This window comes from Vombatus ursinus, unplaced genomic scaffold (genome assembly GCF_900497805.2).
Source record: "Vombatus ursinus unplaced genomic scaffold, bare-nosed wombat genome assembly UNPS02001419.1, whole genome shotgun sequence".
Classification (NCBI taxonomy): domain Eukaryota; kingdom Metazoa; phylum Chordata; class Mammalia; order Diprotodontia; family Vombatidae; genus Vombatus; species Vombatus ursinus.
Window position 1 is genome coordinate 21710054 of NW_020941197.1, and position 7754 is coordinate 21717807.

Genomic DNA, 7754 nt, shown 5'->3' on the forward strand with positions numbered 1-7754 from the left:
GACCCTGTGCTAGGTGCTAAGGATTATTATTTTGTCTTTGGTCCAGACCTACAGTCTTATTGGTGTAGGAAGCTTTTAATACAGTAATTTTGGAACTTACGGTATTAAAGAGTTGCCTGGGCCCTGAGAGGTTAAGTCAATCACCCACAGTGATAGCAGCCAGTATGTATCAGAGGCCAGACTTGATTCCAAAGTTGGCCCACTGTTTGCTACTCAAAGCTGTCTCTGTGGTGCTGTGGATACAACACTGAAAAGCAACACATTCCACACTTTCTAAGACTTTATAATCAAACGCACGTGATGACTAGTACACAGACAAATGTGATACTACATAGAATATGATAAAGACAAAGAAGAGGTCATGGGATCATAGATTTAGAGCTGGAATAGATCTTTAGAGTCTAAACCTCTCATTATATACATGAAAAAGAAGTGAGACACAGCAAAAGTGACTTAGCCGGGGTCACACAGCTAGTGAATGTCTAATGCAGGATTTAAATGCAGATCTTCCTGATTCCAGGTCAAGTGCTCTACCCCCTATGCCACCTAGTCATCAAAACATTAGAAATTTGAGGAGAGAAATGTTACTTTTAGCTGAGGAAGGAGGTCAGCAAAACCTTCGAGGAAGAGCTGGAATCTCAAGTGAGTCTTCAAGGAAGAGAGGAATTTCTGTAGGTAGGGACATGGAGAGAATAAAATGGGTTTAAATCACCAAAATGAAATGGGTTTAAATCACCAAAATAAAATGGGTTTAAATTCAATAGCCCCTCTCTAGAAGGAGAAACAATGGTCAAATTAAAAACTTCAGACTTGGAAAGAACTTCAAAGGCCACCTATTTCCATCAATACGCCAGAAAAAATTCATTTACAACATTCCTGTCAAGTGGTCACCCAAACTCTGTTCAAAGACCTCTAGTTGTAGGGAACTCACTACACTAGTGTCCCACTCCCATTTTGGACCTATCTAATTGTAAATTCAGTAATGCTAAGAAGCACCCTATTCCCATTTTGGACAACTCTAATTGTAAATTCAACAAGGTTAGAAAGCATCCCATTCCCATTTTGAACAGTTCTAATTATAAATTCAACAATGAGGAAGCATCCCTCTGGTATCCTTATTTCACACCAGTGCCTTGAGATGGTCCAGCTAAGGACTAAATTGATAAGGATCACCAAAGAGATGGATCTGAATGACATTTTATATCCTCAGTCTTGCATCTCTCAAGTACTTCAGCATGGTATGTGATCCTTCACTTAGAAGAACTTCTGGGAGAGAAAGTAAAATCAGAATTCCCTGTGGGGAGAGGTAGAGAAGGAAAAGACAAATACTCCATTCTCCATTCAACAGTGTTGGGTGTACAAGAGTAACTCGATATATACCAAATGATTGGTTTGGTGCTTTGCAACTGACAGATGGCTCAAGAACAGCTTAGCACACAAAAAATCACTTGTACTTAGAAGACACTCCATAAATGTGCAGAATGAACAAATAATTCTCACAATTACTACTAGCATCATTATCATGGAACGGATCCCAGAATTGAAGTCACAAGGTCTAGGTTAGAATTCTGCCTTTGCTTGCTATCCTTATGACTTTAGGAAAGTCATTAACCTTCCTGGGATTCTATAATCCTATGATCCTTTCTTTTTTGTAGCAAATGATCCACCACATCTAGAACAGAGACTGAGGCAGTTTTTTCACTAATGAAATGGAGGCATCATGTCACAATGGGAAAAGCAATGACTGTTGTTAGAAAACCTAGCTTCAAAATTGGCTCAGGGGCAGCTAGGTGGAGCAGTGGATAGAGCAGTGGTCCTTGAGTCAGGAGGACTCAAGTTCAGTGAGGACTCAGGCACTTACTAGCTGTGTGACTCAGTGCAAGTCATTTAACCTCAATTGCCTCAAAAACAAAACAAAACTGGCTCAGAATCTTACTACCTGTGTTACCTTGGGAAGTCCCCTTGCAAAATTAAGGGGTGGACTAGACTGTAGATCTCAAACTTTTTGGTCTCATGACCCTTTTATACTCTTAAAAATTATTAAGGACCCCAAAAAGCTTTTGTTTAGGTGAGTTATTGTTTTGGTTGAAGTATGTGAAAGAAATCCAGGTTCATATTGATATATAAAAGGGAGGAGAATTTTAATAGACAAATAACATGTTAAAGTTATTATGAAATTAATTTTGACCTCCTAAAAGGGTCTTGGGCTCAGGGGTCAGTCCTTAGACTAGATATTGAGAACCACTGGACTAGATGTTATGTAGGGTCTGGGTCCTTTTCACCTTTAGATCTCTGGTCCTGTGATCCTATGAAAGTCTGATTCCCTGGAGAGTTAATCTTTTAAAAAAAACACCACAAAACCCAGGGAAGTCTAAGATATGTCAGATTTTCAATTATCTTCCACCCTCAACTCACTCTTCTGGAGGAAAGACCCAAGGGACCACCCATGCTCCTGTTTTTGCTCAATTCCAATGAAAATAACAACTAAAAATAATACCTCTTTAGGATGAATGAGAGGAAGGATGCTGCTTTGGTTGAAAGGCCTATGAGGTGATAACTGCTTTTCTAGTTCATTTTAATTTTAATTCAGAATTCTCTCTCTTCCTCTCTTCCTCTCTTCCTGTGCTACCTATTGAGAAGGCAAGAAAAGCAAGAACCCATTACAAATATGTATAATCATGTAAAACAAATTCCAGCATTAGCTATGACCAAAGAAAAGAAAGAGAAAAAAGGCTTTAATCTGTACTGAGTCCATCAGCTTTTTATCTGAAGGTAGAGAATATATTTCATCATGAGCCCTTTGGAACTGTGGTTGGTTATTGTGTCGACCAGAGTTATAGAAGTCTTTCAAAATTGGTTATTGGTTATCTTTACAATATTGCTGTTAAAGAAGAGACTTGAAGAGTCCCAATAAGATTAATAGATGGGGAGGAGAGATAGTGCCAGATGGTAGAGTCCCCCCTTTTAAGGTTCACTGAGTGTGCCACTGTTCCTGGCTCAGTAAGCTGTCAATACTCTTTGACTCATCCCCTTCCCCCCAGCTCTCATCATGAGGAACTGTGTCATTCTAAAGTCCTTCATCCCAGAGCTCTCTGGGGAACTGAGCTCAGTCCCACACATGCCCGATGAGTGTGTTCCAGTAGAGCTACTGCGGGAGGTGGGCTACTCCCCTGCATACCCCCATTATGCTCTCACACACACACACACAGAGGTGTGTGTGTACAGAGAGATTAAAATCCTCCAGGAAGATCCTTCTTTTACCTTCAAGAAGGTGAGATAAGTGTATATATATATATATGGAGAGAGAGAGAAAGAGAGAGAGAGAGAGAGAGAGAGAGAGAGAGAGAGAGAGAGAGAGAGAGAGAGAGAGAATCCTTCATTAAAGTTCTTGGAGGTGACTGAGTTCTCTCATAGAGATATTGATAGACATAGACATATAAATAAAAGGTATAGAGACACATATGAATATATATATTTTACATTTTACTCTTGAAAATATATCTATATCCATCCAGCCATATACCTAATTAAAATCCTTCACTTGTTAAGGTCTCTTTTACATTTTGTGTGTGAATGTGTATAGGTGTGTGTTTATAGATGTATGTATGTAAAATGTGTGTAAATATATACGTATATACGTATATCTTAATAATTATCTTTTTCTTACTTTTCTGATGGTAAACTGAGGACTTAAGAAGATAATTTGAATCTCTATCTCTGTCTTTCTGTGTTGCTTAATCTGCCTCTCTTAAAATCCTTCACTAAAGTCCTCATCATCATTTTGTGGAGGTGACCCTGGGTTCTCACAGGCTGTGCCAGAGCACAAGCTCTGGTAGTCCTACCAAATTGGAAAGGCATCAAGGACAGTCCTGGTGATGAATTGTATGTCTGATGTCTGAAGAACAACCTAGCTAATTTTGGAGAGGCCCAGAACCAGGCTGGCTGCTTGCAGGGTGATGGATATTTTTGTCCACATCAACCCCTGAAGATTATCTACTAAGTCATATAGGGATCAAAGTCTTTGTAGCAGCCTCTACTCCAACTGAATATCACTGATCTTGAAACATTAAGAAGCATGTGAGTTAAGTCTTTGTATGTTGCTTTTATTCTTCTATTTTTATTTATTTTTTAGTATCAGACTCCAGCTAATGGTAGGGGCTAATAGGAGATGTGGTCCAAGCACTAGAGGGATAAGGACAGAAATTCCATCGGTATTGAGAAGTAAAAATGAAGCCTAACAACAACAAAGTCCCCAATATTGGCAGGAGGCATTGGCTGGATTTGTGTTTGTTATTTTTATTTTTTTGAGGGAGAGGGGCAGGGAGGATCAGCACAGGAAGAGAAATGCTCACTACTGCTAATGTTCTGTCCTGAAAAGAGTTGGAAAACCAAGAGGGCTTTGAGCATTGAGAGACTCTTATCAGATCTCCTCTATGCTGTATTTTCTTTTTTTATTAATTTATTTTGATTTATCAATGATCATTTCCATAAGCTTTTGAGTTTTAAAATTTTCTCTCCTTCTCTCCCCACCTCCCTCCCCAAGACGGCATGCAATCTGATATAGGCTATACATATACATTCTTATTAAACATATTTTCACATTAGTCATGTTGTAAGGAAGAATTAGAACCAATAGAAGGAACCACAAGAAAGAGGAAACAAAACAAAACAGAAGAAAAAAAAGAGCAGATAGGATGCTTCGGTCTGCATTCAAACTCCATAGTTCTTTCTCTGGATGTGGATAGCATTTTCCATCATGAGGCCTTTGGAAATGTCTTAGATTCTTACATGGTTGAGAAGGGCTAAGTCTATCAAAGTTAGTCATTGTACAACATGGCTGTTACTGTGTACAATGCTCTCCTGGTTCTGCTCACTTCACTTACATGCCATAATTTCTCCAGACATTACTTCATGTCATAATGTCAGGGTTCGGGACCACAAGACAGTAGAACAAGTACTTACTATGGAGTCAGAGTACCTGGGTTGAAATTTTGTCTCCTCTACCTGCTACCCATGTATCCCTGGACAAGACATATAACCTCCCTTAGCCTCTATTTTCTCTAATGTAAAAGGAAGGAGATGGATTAGATGGCCTCTGAGGTACCTTCCAGCCAGTGGTCTGCTTGTAAATGTTTAACAACTGGTTCTCCAGATGAGAAAAAAAAACTTACCCTGGACTTTTATGCTTAAAATACATTATTATCATTTTCTCCATCACTTTCCTAAGTCTAGATACTCAACAAAACAATCAATCAAATCTTGATTTGTATCCTTCACTGATTTCTGAGGTTCACCAATTTCCTAGATGTAAATATTCACATTGAAAGTTTGACAAGAGCCTCTCCAGAACCAGTTTGAATTGGCTCCATCATGAGGTTGTTTCCAGCTCTAATTCTATGATACTAGGAACTTGTGGTTTAGATTCACATCTCTAGAATGATGAATGCCTTGGAAGAACATGTGTGTGTAGTATGTGTGTCCTTCAGTCTACCATATTCCTGCCTGATATTGCTGACAGACTCTTGTTGTGTTTCCATGGCCCAGGATTGTCAAACCTTTCCCTGGTGAGTTGTGCATGGAGCCTGGTATTGAATACCTGTATAATGTGGTAATGATTTTCTGGCTTTTGTTATTGACCCAACCTTCCCTACTCCCACTTTGTTCTATATTTTCCTTTAGGTTTTTGTAGCAACTGCTCTTTTTAGGGAACATAGACATAAGAAAACAATTTTCATCTTTCCTTTTTACTATAACTGGGGTTGAGAATGCCAGAAAAAGAAGAAAGGAGGTGATAGTTAACACTGTCTCTCTGAAGGAAAACTAATAAGTCAAGTCTTGGGTCCAAATGGAAAGAAATGATCCTATGCAGCAGAGGAGGAGGCTAGTGGCAGAGGGTCTCATTTAGGTACTGTGTGACTCCAATGCACTAGTGTTCCTTTGACTCTGGGGCAACAAAGTGGTGCAGTGGATAGAGTGCCAGGTTTAAAGTCAGGAAAACCTGAGTTCAAATTTGACTAAAACAGACACTTACTAGCTGTGTGACCCTGGACAAGTCACATATCCCTGTTTGCCTCAGTTTCCTTATCTGTAAAATGAGTTGAAGAGGAACTGGCAAACCATTTAACTATCTCTGCCAAGAAAACCTCAAATGAGGTCACGAAGAGTTGGAGACAACTGAAAAAATGACAAAACAACAGTTGTAGGGAAAGAGGAAGATGATTACTCGCTAAGATATATTAAGCTGTTCAGAAAGTAGTTGTGTCACTTTGGGGAATTTGAATTAATTCATTCAATCAACATTCATTAAACATCAACTATTTCAGCCCCTCTAGGCCTGGGAGGGATAGCGTAGGGGGTCTATTCTACTAGGAGAATGTAGAACACAAATAAGTATAATAAAAATTAACATAGCATAAATGCATAAGAGAATTGAAAAAACATGCTATGGGAATTGGGGTTGGGTAATTACTAGGGTCAGCTGGCTGTTAGGCTGGGATTTAAAGGGTGGATAGGAATTAACAGGAGGAGTAAAGGCAGAGATGGTATTCCACTGGCTAAGACAGAAAAGAGCATTCCACTGGGTAAGGGTTTGTGTTTGCAAAGGCCAATTTGATCAGCTCAAATGTATAAATTTCTCCAGGGATGTTTAACCATTTTGGAGCAGGAGAGGAGAAATCAGATGGTGGAGGTTCCCTAGAGTTGAGAATTTGCCAATCTGAAGCTGGGTTGGGGTCAGAGTGGGTTAGGGAGGAGAGTTTCCAGGATGGTGGTTCTTGAGTCATTGAGGTGGCAGGCCATGAGGTACAGGCCTGATACAAGGTAAGTGAAGCCCAAGTTGAGAGGATAGACTGGAAGAATTTGGAGAAGTCATATCATAAAGATGAAAAAAAGTTTAGTGTGAGTGGAAATTGGGAGAGTTGAAAGGACAGGAGTCCCCGACCTGACAATGGAATTTTGAAGTTAAGGATTTTGTAGGTAATGAAGTTTTTTGTACTATCAAGGATAAGGTATGAAGGGGTCAATTACAGAGTCAGATTTTTTGAAACTTAATAGATGGGCAATATCAATAATTTCACAAAACTACTAAAGTGAAATTCTATTTATGAAATTTCTGGTACAATATAATTTGAAAAACTCTGCTATAAGGTACTTCTGTTAAACTGCTGGTAGCTGCATGAATTACAAGCATAGTGGTTACAAGAAACTATAACTCTATTTTAGAGAAGGCAAATAGCACACATGTAACAGGTTAGTGTTTCCAACCTTTCTTAGGTCTTGTTAGCATGTGTTATTGTACAACGCATGTATAAGTTTTATGAATCCTCAGAGTTATTTTTTCCCATATATTATACTGAACAATCTACTATCGATCATGGGTCAAAGTTTATCAACTATTCAAAAAATCAGTTTCAGTATTTCAAAATCATATCTATGGGGTAGGACAATACCAATACTCTTCATTTATGAGGGAATTCTCTTTGGTTCCCTAGGTTTCTATCCTTATGATAGATTCAATCAGCAAATAAATATTTGTTAAATGCTTACTATATGCCAGGAACTGCACTAAATGCTGGGGATACAATGAAAGAAAGATTAAAAAAAAAACCCAATTCATCAACCTCAAGGAACTGACATTGTAATAGGGAACAATGTGCAAAAAAACCCTACACATTCCATACATACATTATAAATGAAAGATAACCTCAGACGGAAGGCATGGGACAAGGAATTGAGATAGGTGGTGCAGTGAAGGT